At 42.0% G+C, this 16717-nt stretch overlaps 1 long non-coding RNA gene across 3 annotated transcripts in view; it reads right to left on the bottom strand.

Moving 5' to 3' along the window:
- Positions 1–16717, bottom strand: part of LOC119516876 — an 86200-nt gene that overhangs the window by 3279 nt on the left and 66204 nt on the right. Inside the window, exons 6-10 of one of the 3 annotated variants that reach the window (XR_005213395.1) lie at positions 15824–15930; positions 9297–9548; positions 7151–7255; positions 1381–1487; positions 146–272 (exon numbers count right to left, since the gene is read on the bottom strand). This is a non-coding gene — a long non-coding RNA (uncharacterized LOC119516876). Of the gene's footprint in view, positions 1–145; positions 273–1380; positions 1488–4198; positions 4913–7150; positions 9549–15823; positions 15931–16717 lie in introns of those variants that run through there. The other 2 variants (XR_005213393.1, XR_005213394.1) reach the window with 2 other exon arrangements.

The raw sequence follows: 16717 nt of genomic DNA, 5'->3' as shown, positions 1-16717 counted from the left end.
GGTAACTCATTAATCCCTTCCAGGAGGCTGGAGGATCAAAGGAGCTCGGGATAGCAATGCTAGGAGAGTAGCAACTGTTCTGGATGTTGCGTGGGGGGGGGGGGGGAGGGCTCAAGACAGGTGCTTTCTTGCCTTCTTGCCTTACCTGTGTCCTCTTAGAAACACTGTCCTGGGTTAAATTGGAGAATCATAGTCTGATGACCAGCAGGCTTAGCAACAGGCTCAGGGTTCTGTTTCCTTCGACTCCACAACGTCGAGTTACACGAGGAGCTCTGTGAACAGAACGCACACCTGAGTGCCGCAGCGGGATGGGAAATCTCAGCGGCCTCTGGGGGACAGAGTCACCCACGTGGGCCACGGCCTTCAGACAGGAGTGGGGGCTGCACCCCCTACTCTAGGGGTTTAGAGAACAAGTTTCCCTGCATAACAAAATCCTTTCCACAGGTTCATGCTGCTAGTCTTCATTTATTAATTTTAAGGTATTTTAAATTCAGACAGTTGTAAGAATAAGAATAGTACAAAGAACATTCTCATACCTTTTATCCAGAATCACCTACTGTTAACAATTTACCCATTTGCTTTACCAGTTGTTATCTATTTATATCTATCAATTGATCGATCAATCTATTTAAGTATTTTTTTTCTAAATCATTTGAAAGTAAGTTGCATGCACCAAGGTCCTCTACCCTTAAGTAATTCATTGTTAATTAGCTAAGAATAGGGATTCTTTGAAAAAGCAAGGCAACAGTATATTTTCAACATCAGCAAATTTATTATATAAAAAATACTTATCAAATCTACCACCCATATTCCAATTGTGATTGTTTATAATTTTATTTTTTCTAACTTCTGGAGTCAAATATTTAAAGCAATATTAAAAATTATTTATGAGTGTTAGTAATGTGTTTAAAGGAGTGGAGAGGCTTTAATGTGTTTTTGAATTGCTGTATCACCTTTGGATGTAAGCTTTATAAAATATGTCCAAATATCTTTAAATAGCTGTGCCCTGAATTCTACAGTTATTAATTTGTACGGAAATAATAATGAATCTATAAATGTTTAGGTTAGATGGGTGCCTATACAATAATATTTATAAAACTTTAAATGATAGAAATTATTTAAATATTCATCAAAAAAAGCCTGAGAATAAAATGTTAGCTTTGTTATCTCTATGTGGTTGGAATAGAGAAATTTTTCTTCTTTTACCCATTATCATCATCTGCTAGATTTTATATTATGAGTAATACTAATAAAATAATACTTAGTGAGTGGGAATGTTCATATATGTTGTTCTGGCCCACAGGGGCTGTCTGGCAGGGAGACCAAGGAAAACACCAGGAGCAGGACGAGATGTAAACCTCATTGTGGGAATGAACTTACAGGAGTGACGCGAGGGGTCAGTGATGCTGCTCTGACAGCGGCTGGTTCCGAGCTCAGGGGAAGGTTCTCCATGGTTAAGTGGGAGCCAGCAGGGCCAGCTCCAGGGGCTGCAGACAAAGACTTTCCAGTGGGTAGGAGACAAAGGGGTCTTGCAACATGTAGATTAGCACATGTTAGGAAGGGAGTAACAGTCTCGGTTCTGGGAACCATGGACCTTGGAAAGGTTCAGTTAATACATCACAGGAGGGAGAAGTGAAGACCTACACGCTCCTTCCCTCGGGGAGCCTGGTTCCATCTCGGTTACCTGCTCTGGGTCACGCAGGCTGCTGTGCGCTTAAGTTTCACAGAATTCTAGGGAGAGACCTGGGCTCCGGGCTCCCACAGAAGTTCTAGGCACTTTACATGTATTACACAATACAATTTAATTTTCAAATATCTCTATAAGTTTGATACCATTGTTTGTGTCAAATAGCATGCATTATATTGTAGATGCATTACAGATGAGGAGCATTGGGTTCAGAGATGGTAAGAGAAACAGATAGAGAAGGCTTTGAAACAGGAAACTTGGCTCCAGACCTTGTACTTTTAAAATCTATTCCTTATGAATAAGTATAACCATTGCAATAGGGGGAAAATGTAAAAATAATCTTAGAAAAATTCCAATTTTGCAATATTAGAGCAATGATTTTTAATAATTTCAATATTACAAAATAGTAATCTACCACATAGTTTAGTATTCAGAATATGATTTTTACTTATAAATGTGACTTGTACAGAATTAAATCATTTTTCAACAGATGTGACAGATCAATTTCAAATAAATTCCAAGAATAAAGGATTTGAATGCCAACAGGCTGTTGATGGAAAGAAGTAAAAAATTAAAGCCTATTGATTGTCTACTCTGAAATGTATTAGATACTTTCAAAAAATAAAATGTACTATTGAACGAGCATTAGCTTTCAATTTCCCTCTAAAGTAATATTTCAGTAGATTAACTACTGTTAAGAAGTTAAATGCAAATAGAAATTATGGTCATGCCAGCAGAAGAACGTTTTGCTGAGAAAGCAGTAATTGCACCACTATGCGAGCACCAACGCATCAGCGACCTTACACCTGCCTTACTTTTCATGCGTGTCTGTAGCTGTAAAGTGTGTTTGCAGTTAGGACAATGGAGTAAAGAAAAAAGGATGGAAATGTGGGAAGACAGGACTTTACATGGGATGAATAGGGGCTGCTCAAGGATTTGTAACATACGCCTTCAACATATTAGAGTCCACCCTCAAATGACATCGCACCACGAGGCAGCCGTGTGAGACCTTACACATCCCTAGTGCCTTCCTCCAGTCCCGTGTTCTCCGGGATCGCCTGGCCTAGTCCTTCCGACGTTATTTCCCAGACCTCATGGAATTTCCCCACCGTCGTGAGGATCCCGGCCAGTGGCGGATGGGATGCCCCCGCAGCCTCTCCAGCTGTCTGCTCAGCTTCCTTCCCTCCAGCCCTGCCTTGCAAATTTGGCTCCCTCTGCCTCCTTGATTTTGATCCCAGTCTCCTCAACTCAGGGAGAAAACTGGGATGTGCTTGGGTTTTCCTGCCGACAGGGCAACCTGGAAACAGCAGGCACCACCTCAGCGTCGCCTCATTGTTTCCTCCCTCTCCGGCTCAGGGAGCTGCTTGCGGCTCAGTCCCTGCAGGCGCCCGTCCCTCGGCTTCTCCTGAAGGCAATCCCATGGCAGAGGCGGCGGGACGCGCGCTGGGGCTGGCAATCCTATTCTAGGCTCTGCTTTCTCAGAGCGGTCCCGGCACCCAACGTGGAGTCCGGCTTCTCGAGGGGGGTTAGGCACGGGAAGGTGAACAGGGAGTGCTCTCTGGGGTCGCTCCGTGGGCAGGTGGGGAAGGGGCCACAGTGCCCTGCTGGCCCCATCGGGAGCCTGAAGCTGGGACGGCCCTTCAGAGTTCTCGCAGGTGGGGGCAGGTCACTGGACAGGGCTGTCCCAGCAGGGCAGGTGGCTCTCGGACAATCTCCAGGGAAGGCAGGAGCCGCCTGCACTTTCCCAGCCGCCGGTGGAACCAGTCGCTCAGCCCTGAAGGAGGACCTTGGAGGCAAGTGGAATATTCATGAAAAGATACACAAGAAAAAGGAAGAAAGACATTCAAATACAAGCAAGGAAAAAAGGAGAGAAGAGGGAGAGGTAGAAGGCAAGGAGGTAAAGCTTAGTGTATCTGCAAAGGCTCTATCACTCTGTTGGTAATTTAGACCGAGCATCGACAATATTTATGGCAATATGCTGGGAATTAAGCAGATTCAAATGATTATGACTTGGCTTCTCCCTATAATGAGCTCCAAGTTCAATGTGATGAGCTGAGAGAGGGTTTCTGAATCACAGTCTCACGCACATTAAACAAAATTAGTACTGCATTTCAGATTGTTGTCTATTGCAATGAAGTCAAATATACAAGGAAAAGTGTAATCAATGCTTAAAGACAAAGATGGAAGTGCCTCGGAGGCCTCAGCAAAGTGGATGGATTCATTCTGCCAGTAGGTGCCAAGTCGAAGGCGGCTTGCTGGGGTGGTCACCCCTGAACTGCATTTGTGGTTAGAGTTTAGCCAACAAAGAAAGAGCAAAAGAGCACTGGTTTGAAGCTTGGATTTTCGTGCACATATGTTAGATAAAGGACTGAGCTAGTCTAGCCTGAGAGCAGTAAATCCTGTCACCTTCACATATAATATAATACAAAAGCTTCATCAGAAGGAGAATGTAACTAGTAAATGATGGGGAATAAGGATTTCAAATGATGTCTCAGCTCATCTTTAGCAATGATGACACCAGATTATTCACATTTAAGCCAACAGTTAATGGTGCAAATCCATGGTGACAAGATGACCAAAATAAATTGAACTAATTTAGCATAAACACACCTACACTTGGTGTGTAATTGAATTCCAATGATGTATCTTTATAACAACAAAATATATGTATTTCTCATAATAAGATTAGATTCTATCCTGCTGTTTTGTTACATTAAATCTCAGACCAGATAAAATATCACTTAAAATGGTTGCAGAGCCCTAGCCTGAACAAGATTTTCAAGTTTATGGGTGACTGGGACAATTTTGAGAAATCGTGCCCTGTGCTTCAACAGGGCACCTTCATAAATAGCAGTTACATCCACAAACTGTGTCCCTTCGTCGTCATGCAGTCATGTTTATCCTTCGAAAAATTCATCTGATGACTTTTAAAGAAACTTTTCATCTTAGATCATTACGTGGTTCAGAAAGAACAGCAATATCGTGCAGTGACCCTTCGGCTGTCTTCATTCTACTCTATCCCTGACAACAAGCTGCTCACTCTACTCCCGCTTGAACATTTCACTCCATCCCAAGGAAGCCAAGTCCAAAAGCATTCAGCTGAGAAGATGAAAAGACTATTTGTAAATCTGTTCCTCCCAACTCCAAACACTGGTCTGGACTCACAGCTTGACACTTTATAAAGCAAACCAAAGTTCCTCTTCCACATGTCAGACTGTCAGATATCTGAAGACAGCAGAATGACATAATTAACAGGGATTCCACGTGCCAGAAAACAAACAAATAAAGGGTACCCTCCTTAGTAAGTTAGACCCTGGTTGGTATATCTAAAATGTGACCCATCAGATGTCATTCAGAATCCATTTTTGCTTTGCTTTGAGACATTTTTAACTAATATGAATTAGATGTGTCTCCTCAACAAGACTGTAAGATGTATAAGAAGGGAGATTATAACTCATTCTGTTTTTGTTTATTTTTTCCTCACCAAAGAAATATGGGAGAAAAACAATCTGATTATTTTCTAAGGCCTCAAGCATTTATGAAGCATTTGCTGAGTATTTCAGTTATATTTCAGACACTAGATGCCATATTCAAGAAATAGGCATATAAAACATGGAGCCTATCTTCAAGGGCCTTATGGAGGAAAGAAGTCACATAAATCATCTCAGTTATAGCAAAAACCAATATGCAACATCATAATCCTCCCTGGCTTGTAGCAAAAGGTATGTCAGAAAAGGAGATATTTAAGGCGAGACCTGCAAAATGAGAAACTGAAAAGCAGAAAAAGGAGGGAGGGCATTCCAGAAAGAAGTAAGGATGTTTGCAAGGACAAGGGGACATGGAAGGTATAACTTTGAAGAATGGGGGTATATGATTTCAGTGATTCATAGAACCGAGCATGTAGGAAGAAAAGAAAGATGTGGCCCAGCAGAGAGAACTTCCTGTGTGCCATGCAAAGGAGATCACATGTTAGTTTACAGGACTGGGAAACCACTGAAGGGTTCGGGTTTTTTATCAAAACAGTGACATTCTACATATATTTTAGGAAAATAACTAATAGCTCTGAGAAAATTGAAATGATGCTGGAAGGAAATAAAGTTAAAATAATCAGAAAATGTTTGTAAATAGTAAGACTGACTGACAGTGAATATGAACTAGAAATTTGTAGCAAATATGGAGAGGACAGTGGGATCAGAGACAATTGGTGATTGAATGAAGAGAAAGAAAGAAAAAAAGTGTAGGTTTCATCTGGTTTCTGACTTTCGTGGATGTTTGGAAGGTGATTTTATATTGATATAAGGAACATGGGTGCGGGACACTGATTACGTGCTTCAACTTGGCGGGCCTGGGCTGGGGGACCTGATCAGCCCCTGGGGAGGGTGGTGGGCACGGGCGACAGCGCCCTCCGCAGCCCCCCGGGCCTGGGAAAGTGAGGCCGGAGGCAGGCCCCATTTCCTCACCCAAAATAACACTGTTAGGGGAGGCTTGCCGGAGGGAACCGCCTTTTCCCCACCCCCTTATCTTGCCCAGACACTCCCCGTTGCCAGTGCAACTCCCATTACCACCAGTGCGCATACATTGTTGCCAGACACCGTTACCGGAGCAACTCTCGCCCCTTTTCAATCAACCTCCGCGCCCTCTCAGAACCAATCCAAGCCTTTAACCTCTACAGCTACCCCGCCCTCTAAACGCCCGATATAAGCTTGTACTCTCCCCTAATAAACTCTCTCTTGGCTTCTTCACCCTAAAAGAACCGTGTCCTGCCTGTTCCTTTCTCGCCGCCCTCCATACTTTGCACGCCACCCCGCCGGGGACCTGGCCAAGTCCCCCGCCTCGCCTTCGCCTCCGGGAAAGAGCCCCCGCCGCCGGTACCCTCCGAGCAATCCTGGGAGCCTAGGATTTAGCAACCGGCCGCCACCCCCCACCCCCAGACGAATCAACTGCGACCGCACATGGGGAGAAAGTTTGTTTGGAAGGGGACAGTTGAGTTTTGAACTTTTTTTTGAAGACGTCAGTGAAAATTACAGGTATCCATATTTAGTAAGCAATTAGATAAATGTCTTTCACATACAGCAGAAGTATCTGCATTAAAACATTGTCATGGGAACTAAAGACAAGATATATAGTGAAAACAGAAGGTGACCAAGGAAACAAAATATTTAAGAGGCATGCAGAGAAAGTGATAATGATGAAGATATTAACAGTCATAGGAAAAGATCCAGGTGAAATTGAAATGGCATGCTGAGAATCACAAACCCAGTGAGGGGAAGGTTTCAGATCTAACTGGAGGTCTGTTTGACAGGAATGCACTTCCCTCCAGCCCTATCCCTCTTATCTACTCCATTAACTATCGCCCATCCCTCAGATACCCCTGTGAGAAGTCTTCCTTTGCCAACAGCTAAAGCTAGTCATGCTTCTTTTCCACATACCTGTAACAGTGCATTGCCATTTCTCCTTACTTACCGATCTCCACAAGGTGATTCCAAGATCTACAACGCAGGAGACGAAGAACAGGCTTTCATGGTCTCTGGAAGGCCAGTAGCCACCTCTGTGCCTTATCTGGTTGAACTGGATTGTTTTAATATGAAACGGATACTATTTCAAATATTCACGTCCCCTCCATAAGGTGCACTGTTAAGCTTGAGGGATGTGTTTCTGTGTTTCCACATCTGGAAATACAAGCTTCTTGAACACAAATCACTTAGTGAAAGCTCTTAGAACCCAAAGAATTTTATAGGTAGTAACCATATTTTCAGTAAACTCTTAATGATCCTGCTTGTGATTGTGGAGAAAATGAAGAGGAAGGCAACAGAAAAATGCTCACTTAAAAAAATTTAGGAATATCTATTTATCTTTAAAAACAGCGTTTTGCCATGCTGATTGCATGTGAAAAAATTGTCTGTTACTATTTTAATAACTTCTTAACTTAACTGAACTTCTCCCTACACCTGCAAGATCTTTCTAAACAGTCTTGCTCCCAATTTAACTCCTGGGCTTTTTTATTTTTTGCTCATTTTACTAAAAATAATAAAGCTTACTGTGGTCAGGTGCTGTTATATATGCTTTAAATATATTTACTCATTGAATCTTCACAAAATCACCTGCAACATATAATAGTATTCCTTCCGTTTTACAGATGACAAATGTAAAGCATGAAGAGATTAAATATCAAGTAACTTGCCCAAGATCATATAAATAAGTCGTGAAGCTGTTATTCAAACCTGTGCACTCTGGTTCCCAAGTCCATCCTGACACTGTCTCACCACACTGAGCTTGTCACACCAAACTGCACATTTTCTGGATGTTTATATTCCCCCCACATCTTGCCATTCTGCATGTTGCCCCATCTACCAAGGATATTGGCTTTTCCATGTTCCTTAATAGGGAATTCCATTGTGTGTGTGGTGTGTGTGTGTGTCTGTGTGTGTGTGTGTATTTAACTTCCAGCTCAACTGTGACTTTCCTTTGTGAACATTTCTTCAGCTCTTTGGAAACTCTTGTCAAATAGTTGGTCAGTTCCTTAAAGCATGAAATACACCTTACCATATGTCTGTATATTTTACCAGTAGGTATTTACCTAGGAGAAAGGAAAACATATCGACACAAGGACTTGTATGCTGTTAACTGCAGTAGCATTATTCAGGATAGAAAAATCTGGAATGAACAAACAAATTGTGGAATATAAATTAGGATAAAACTTGGCAATAAAGCAATGATAAAAGGAGTAAACTACCAATATATGGAAGAGTGCAGATGAGTCTCAAAAGCATCATGACACATGGAAGAAGTTAGGCACACAAATTACCTATTGTAAGGCTGTATTTACACTGTTTAAAAAAAAATTCAAAGCATTAGCCTCAGAAGGCAGAGCAGTGCTTGTGTGAGCACATGGGTGGCGGTGGGGATTGGTCAAAGGGCAAGCGGAAACATCTGCGGATGATGGAGCTGTTCCAAAGCTGGATCGTGGTGATGGCGCGATCATGGGAGAAATTTATCACAAGCCTGATTGAACTGTGGTTTTAAATGGGTCAATTTTATGGTATGTAAACTAACCTCAAACTAAGATTTAAAAGGAGAGTATAAGCGCCCCAAATCACAAAAATGTCTGTTTAGACATAAACATGCTCATAGAAGAAAGGAGGAAAGAAAATGCCCAAGGAAAAGTGGAGGCACAAAAGTGGGAATTGAGTGGGTCCTGCAGAAAGCCTGAGGCAGACCTGGGTGGAAGGGCACTGGGAGAAACTGCCTGGGCCCAGCCGGCATTTACAGGAAGTCATCGTCCCCAGCATCTACACAAGCGGAAACAGTTCATGCAGAGTTAAAATTATTTCACTGATCTGTATATTTTGGTGACACCGTTGGGTAGCAGAATTCACACAGGTCTACTAAGATAGCGACACTAGAATTCTATGGGGAGAGAAAGTGGCACTTTTCACTTAGATTAAGTTAGGAGTATTTGAAGCCATTTGTAGGGAAATGAATCAAGAAGGAACAAGGGAATATCAAGATACCGGTTTGCAAAATATTGCGTTTCCCCTTTCCTATTTGAGCAGAAATATGTGGGGCTTCCAGCATTTGTTGAGAAATGGAGGAAGTGAAATGTTCTCACCTTTATTAAAGGCTGCTGTTACCTGGAGGAGAACATGAGTGAGCTCACTATCACCTGCGTGTTGCGGCTGAAGCCTGGTGCCTGGCGGGTGTCTGCAAGGACGGCCATGCTGAGGTGTCTGTGTGCTCCACCGTGCGGTGCACTGCGGCTGTTTTCCGGGGCTGGCATCCAAAGCACTGGTGATTCAAACCATGTTCATCTTCAAGCACTAGCAGAAGCCACTGATGCTCAGACCCCCACTGCATCCAGACCCTGGTGCCAGGTGACAAACACCAAAAAATGTTTGCAAATTTCACTAGGACTTTCACCACCATATAATAGCTCAAGTCTGGATTATGTTCTGCAGAAACATAAATAAAATCAGGAGGTTGAGAGCTTAGCCAGAATCCTATCTGCAACGTTTACTAAATGTGTGGTCATGTAAATTGTGACTTAATATCCTTACTGTAAAATGGGGTTATAATACCTCCCAAAGTTGTTGAGAAGAATGAGAGAGATAATATTGGTATAAAAAGTTAAATTAAAAACCTTCAAATGTCGTCATTGTATAGTAAGTGCTGGACGTCAGAGCTTCTCATTTAACCAAAACCACAACAAATATCAAGAAAGCAAATATTATTTCTCCGACAGGTTTGTCAGCTGTGGCAGGTAACCATCTGCAGGTGCATTGAAGCAATGCACTCATTGAACCTGTTGACGAGCGTGTGCTCACGGCTTGGAGCTGATTTGAGACTCTGGTCACATACACACCTTTGAGGCAGAGTGATCTAACTAGAATAGGAGAAATCAGAAGACAGCTCTCCAGGGCCTACCTACTGAGTCAGACTTCTCTGCTCCTGCCACGAGTGCCAGGACTGACCTTAATTAGAAGCCACAAGGTCACACCCCAGCTCTTGGTGCAGCTGCTGAGACAAGTTGCCCCCAAGACAGATCCTCTGCAACCCCAATTCTCCAAGCTGGAGGGGTCTGCCACTGACCACAAGCCTCTGTTTAACCAGATAAAACTGACTGTGCCATTCGTCTCACATCATTTCTCTTTCCTTCATCTCCATCAAACCTTACTCCTGAGACTATCTGAAATGCAGAAAAAATGATAATACAAAAGACTATGTTGATTTTTGTAATTACCATACAACAGCATTTAGTCAGTGTTCACTGCAGGAGTCAGCAAACATTTTTTTCCTGTTAAAGGGCAGATAGTAAATATTTTAGGTCCTGATGGTTGTACAGTCTTTGTCATAGCTACTCAGCTTTGTTGCTGGAGCACAGAACAGTCACACAAATGAATGAGCATTGCTGTGTTTCAAGGAAACATTATTTATGGACACAGAAGTTTGCAGTTCATACAATTATTACTTTTCTTTCAATTTTTGCAACAACATAAAAATATAAAAAATCAGGCTTTGCTTATGAGACTATACAAAAGCAAACATCAGGCGTGCATGCCTGGCAGCTGCGGTTTGCTGCTTCCTGCATCAGTGCATGAACTAAACCCCCCGCACCGCCTCCACGCTGCCATATTCTGCAAGCCACCTCCTCACCAAATGTTTAGGAAAATATTCCCTTGGCGTCCCAGCTCTCTGTCCTGTTCTGATCCTCCCCTTTCTTTGACCACAGGACAAATCGGCAGTCTTGGTTTACATGTGTCTATTACTCGCCGGAGCGAGAGGGTCCAGAACTCTTTTACTTCAAGTCCCCACTTAATTTTCCTGCAGAAATGTCCCTCATTGGCTTCTTCAGCAGGAAAGTCATGCTCATGTACCTCACCCCGCTCGCTGCCAACAAAACCAACGAGGTATCTGATCATGCTCTTTAACCTGTCTCCAATCTTGTACCACAAAGGCTTCTTGATAATTGTCAGAATTCTGTGAAGGACCTGCCCTGGCGCCATCCTCCAGCTCTGAGCCTTAAACAAAGTGCGGCTGCCTCGCTGTGTTCTGCCGCTGCCTGCTTCTTAATTTATGAGAACAGACATCAGTCTGCTTCTAAAACACTTGTATTACACTAAAATACTCTGTCTCTGTAACATCATGCTTATTGACCTGTTAAGTATTCCAGGAAAAATGTGGAAAAATATATATGCTGAATATATGCTTGGAAGTGTCATGCTTTAGTGAAACTTATAGCTTTCCCCTTCAATGTAAGTGCAAAGAATGATTGGGTAGCACTTTTGCAAATTTTCGAATAAAACCTATGTGGTGTGCACTGTGGAATGAGGGCTAAATGTGGTTTTAAAATTATTGGAAACTATATATCACCAGTTGTACAGGTCATCTGTCACACACTCAAGCTTTTATTGGAAATCATGACACCAATCTCCTTTCTTAGAAAACCTTGAAATATTACTTTAAAAAGAGACTAAGAATATCACAAAAAAGATAAAAATGCCTTTCATTATTGTGTCCCCTAATGAAAATTTATAAATACATTCCAACAATTATTTTTAAGTAGCATATATGTAACTTTACATGCATCTACTTTGTTATTCTTTACTAAATATTTTAAATACAAACAGAATTCAAAGAAGTATCAAGAATGTTAAGGGGGATAGAAGTGGTCTGAAAGAAGAAGGATTCAATCTTGACTCCACAATTAATGCCTGGGTAGTCCATGCTAAATCACTGGCTATCCGTGGTAGAAGGAATTATAGACTTAGTTTAGGATGATCCTAATCTGAACCCACATTCCTGAATGTGCACCCACTGGAGGTGGGACCTCTTGAGGATGTTTCCTTTAGTTAAGGTGTGGCCAACCGAAGCAAATGGGCCTTAATACAGATGCCTAGAGGCCTTATAAAGAGAAGGAACTAGAGCCACGATCAGAGAAGACCACGGGAAAAGTGTGACAACAGTGGGGTCCTGGAGGGAAAGGAGAGGACGTCCCCTCGTGACAGGAAAGCCAAGGAACCCAAGGACTGCAGCGAGCCCCAGAGCACCCCCACATAGGAGGAGGCCTGGTCTTGCCAAGGTACCTGGGTTGGACTAATCGACTCTGAAGCCCTGAGCCAGTAAGTTCTTGTACCGTGATGAATCGCATGAAACTGCTGTCCTACTCCCCGATGCACACATAAAGGCCATCACCCACAGTTAAACCCGTGATATGTTATGATTTTCATGAACATCACAGAAGGAAGGCTGTAGGCAATACAGCAGATGTATTCAGGACTTTGGCAACATTTGTGATTCAGAAGTGTTCACCGTGGTGCTTGTCTAGCTTGTACAATGACTTTTGACAGACCAAAATCCTACTCATTTCTCCCAAAGATCTTTATGATCTAAGTTAGTCTTCTTTCCTCCCTTCAATTCCTCTAATCACATCTTCCATTCTTTGAATTTAGCTAAAGAAAGGAAGATAGTAATTAGATTAGCTAAATTTAAACTAGAGTGTGAGTGTTATCTGGGGTACCATATACAAGGATGTCATATGACAGTATGTGATATTTGAAATTAGGCATTTGTGTTATAACTATCTACATTATTTAGTAGTTACATTTGAATATTATGTCCAAGACTAAAACTTTAAGTAATGGAGGTTTCAGATTCTAGGTTCTAAAATTTTGAAGTGAGAATATGTGAGTCATTAAACCATTTAAAACAAGCAAGGTGATGGTTAATTTCATGTGTCTACTGGGCTAGGTTAGGGTGTCCAGTTGTTTCATCAAGCAGGCACTGAGTTGCTTGTCACTGTAAGTGTATTTCATGGATGGCTTTGCATCGATAGTCAGTTGGTTCTATCTATGGCTGTTTGCATCTACAACCAACAAAGGACTTTGCCCTCAGCAATGAGGGGACTCTCCTTGTGGGGGTTTCAACCTGTGTGCACTCCAGAAAAACATGTCCTTAAATCTAATCCATGCCTCTGGGAGAGAACCCATTGCATGTAGGATCCTTTGATGGGACTGCTTCAGGTAAGGTGTGACCCACTTGATGGGTTTTAATCCTCTTACTAGAGTACTTTATAAATGCATATGTATGTGTGTGTATATATGGAGAGAGAGAGAGAGAGAGGGTCATGGGAGAAAGAAGCTAAAATCAGTGGAACTGGAAGAGAAGGGAGAGACCAGCAGATCACACCATGAGCCTTGCCAGGTGGCAGAGGAGCCAAGGATTGCCATCAGCCGGACTTCTGGAAGAAAGTGTCACCTTGAAGATGCCTTGACTCAGACATTCTCACAGCCTCAAAGTACAAGAAAATGAATTTCCATTGTTTAAAGCCAACCCAGTTCATGTTATCTGCTTTGCAGCCCAGGAAATGAAAACATCTCTCTTCCAATCTGCTGAAGATCTTAATGCCAAAACTGAGGGTTCAAGAATTCAGAAAGAAGAATTTCTGCCACTTCTTCAGCCAGGGAGCTTCTCCTGGGGAATATAACTGCAACTGCATCAGTGTTTACAACTTGCAGCTATTCCTGGGGAAATTCAACATCAAGTTCATCAAAGATTCCAAACTGCAGCCTGCCCTATGGAATTTGGGCTTGCCGATACCTACGGTCACCTGATCCCATTACTATAATCTCCCTCTACCTCTCCCTTCTCTCTCTCTCTCTCTCTCTCTCTCTCTCTCTCTCTCTCCCTCTCCCCTTCTCTCTCTCCATATATATATATATATATATATATATATATATATATATATATGATCTTTTATGTATAATCTGTTATATATTATATATATACATACACACACATATATATAATCCATTTCTCTGGAGAACCCTAATACAATCTATAAAGCATGACAATTTATAAAAAGTGTCACATATGCTAAAGATATGACTAGGTATATCCCCTAAATGCTGGTATAGTCTTTATTTCAAATATTATTTTCCATTTTTCTTGAAAGTACACCTGCCATTGTCTTCCCCATGTCCTTAACTGGTGTTAAGAAAGTGTAATCACATGTATATGAAGAATTTTTATCTCATTGAGAAATAAAGGAAAACTTAATAGTGAGTTATCCTTTGAGGGTGGACTACAAGCACGGAACAACTGAGCTGAAAAGCATGAATGAGGCGGATATTCCAGGCATAACTGGAGGACACTGGGGATGTAGGAGAAATATTTTGGACTGATGGACTGAGAAGAATGGACAGAGCAGCCACATACTATGTTTACTCTACTGATAAACTTCCCGAATATGTTATTTGTTTTACACACTAAGAGTTGAATTTTTGTTAATAGGCAACATTTGAAAATTCACATAAAACTTGGTTATCTATATCATGGAATAATAGCTCTTGTAAGTACTTATTCTAGTTATGGGCAGCCTGTTGCAGATGCTTTAATATTATTTTGCTGGATTAGTTTCACCCTGCAAAATGGAAAAGATCTAGCTGTTACCATTTATATATTCATTCTGATTTCTAACGTTGCTCTGTGAATCATATTCTCAAAAACGTTATTTTCCTACAAATTTAGAAGGAACGTCTACAACAATAAAAAAAATTAGGTAGCAGTGGGGTGGGGAATGGAATTCAGTGGTCTTGGGAAAAGGCTCAGGTGATCTCAGTGCATTTGCATGATTATGATGAGCTATCTTAGGCTAGCAGGGTGACAGGAACATATGGGCATCAAAGGAGATAAAAAGAGAAATGTTTAAAAATTTTAGATGGTACTGAATGTTTGCTTCAGTTCTGATGCTCAATATCCTGCTGATCAGTTCCAAGGAGAATATCATTAGAACACCATGTATAAAAAGTAAATAGAACCAGTAACTATCATTCTTTAAAGCATAACAGAGCTGATGAAAAATGAGGCTGTCACATGGATTCTTTGGGAAATAAATGAGATGATATGACTGATACATAGTAGATTATCACAGATTACAAAGGTGATGCAGTGAACTGGGCAAGAGCCCAGAGGAAGATGCTGTGACTTCAGCACTCAGCTCCACCCCTCACTAACTTCAGCCATGGCACCGACCTGCTCTGTTTCCCTCGTTTCATCTCTGTAATGATGACAGGGGTCCTCCGTGACTGAATTAATGCAAATAATGGTTTTAGCAATTCCTACCACTTAATAAGCACCCACAATATATTAGATATTGTTATATATTAACCCATAACTTGTCTTTTGCAAATAGAAATTTAAGGAAAAGTAGCCAATTTGATACATTTATTTTCGAGTTAGCAGAATGGGGCTAAGGGAAAAAAAGAGAAAATAAAATGAAACCAAGGAAATAGAGTTGCATTCCCTAATGTCTAATAAACTCTAAGGATCACAAATTGGATTCTAAGAGCTCTGCCAGCCAAAGCACAGAAAATTAAGCAAACTTAAGCTGGTTTCTCCAGAGAGGCACATGTATTTCTGGTCCTGAGAGCTCAATACTTCGTATAAATTCTCATGAAGAGTCATTGTGTAATGTATTGCACTCTAGCATCATACCATCATTCTGGTAAACACAACATAAAGTTTCACACAGCTCTTTCCAATAAAGTCCTTTTGTTCCAGCCGACAGGGGCTGGACCAGCAGAGAGACCAAGGAAAACACCAGGAACAGGGTGAGATGTAAACTTTATTATGGGAACTTACAGGAGTGACATGAGGGGTCAGCAAAGCTTCTCTGACTGCGGCCGGTTCCGAGCTCAATGGGAAGGTTCTCCGTGGTTAAGCAGGAGTCAGAGGGCTAGTTCCGGGGGCTGCAGACAAAAACATTCCAGCGGGTAGGAGACAAAGGGGTCTTGCAACATGTAGATTAGCACATGCTAGGAAGGGAGTAACAGTCTCGGTTCTGGGAACAGGTGGATCTTGAAAAGGTTCAGTTAATAAATCACAGGAGGGAGAAGTGAAGACTTACACACTCCTTCCCTCTGGGGGCCTGGTTCCATCTCGGTTACCTGCTCTGGGTCACGCAGGCTGCTGTGCACATAAGTTTCACAGAATTCTAGGGAGAGACCCAGGCTCCGGGCCCCCGTGCCTTTAATGGACGCTGATGATTCAACTGGAAAGAAATTTACGAAAATCACCCAACAAGGTGGGTCTCTACCAATGTGGTCTGAAAATACCTGGGTTAACCCAGAGATAAAGTTTAAAATGTCTGGATGAAAGAAGGATGAAGTAGACGTTTACTATTTTTAATGCCTTCCCTATCCTAAGTCGGGGAGCCCCACCTGCTCCACGTCAGTCCAGGTGGCCCCAGGTGAGGACACAGGTGAAGCTGGTGTCAGCCAGAGTGGGCGAGACCCAGGGCTTCTCAGAGCCCTCCATCTCCCACCACAGTGGGCGGGCAAGTCACAGGGCAAGTCCAAATGCAAGGGGGACAGAACATTGCAGTGCTACTAGGAGCCTAGACAGAGACCAGACGTGTTTGTTGCATAGCACAAAACAATATCACAATGCTAATTTAAATTTTACTATTGCAGTGGTAATCTAAATTTTCTATACTCATTTATCAAGTAATACTCCCTTCCTCACTGATTTGTGATG

This window comes from Choloepus didactylus, chromosome 20 (genome assembly GCF_015220235.1).
Source record: "Choloepus didactylus isolate mChoDid1 chromosome 20, mChoDid1.pri, whole genome shotgun sequence".
Lineage (NCBI taxonomy): Eukaryota > Metazoa > Chordata > Mammalia > Pilosa > Megalonychidae > Choloepus > Choloepus didactylus.
The sequence above is the reverse complement of the archived record's forward strand: the minus strand, read 5'-3'. Positions and strand labels throughout refer to the sequence as shown.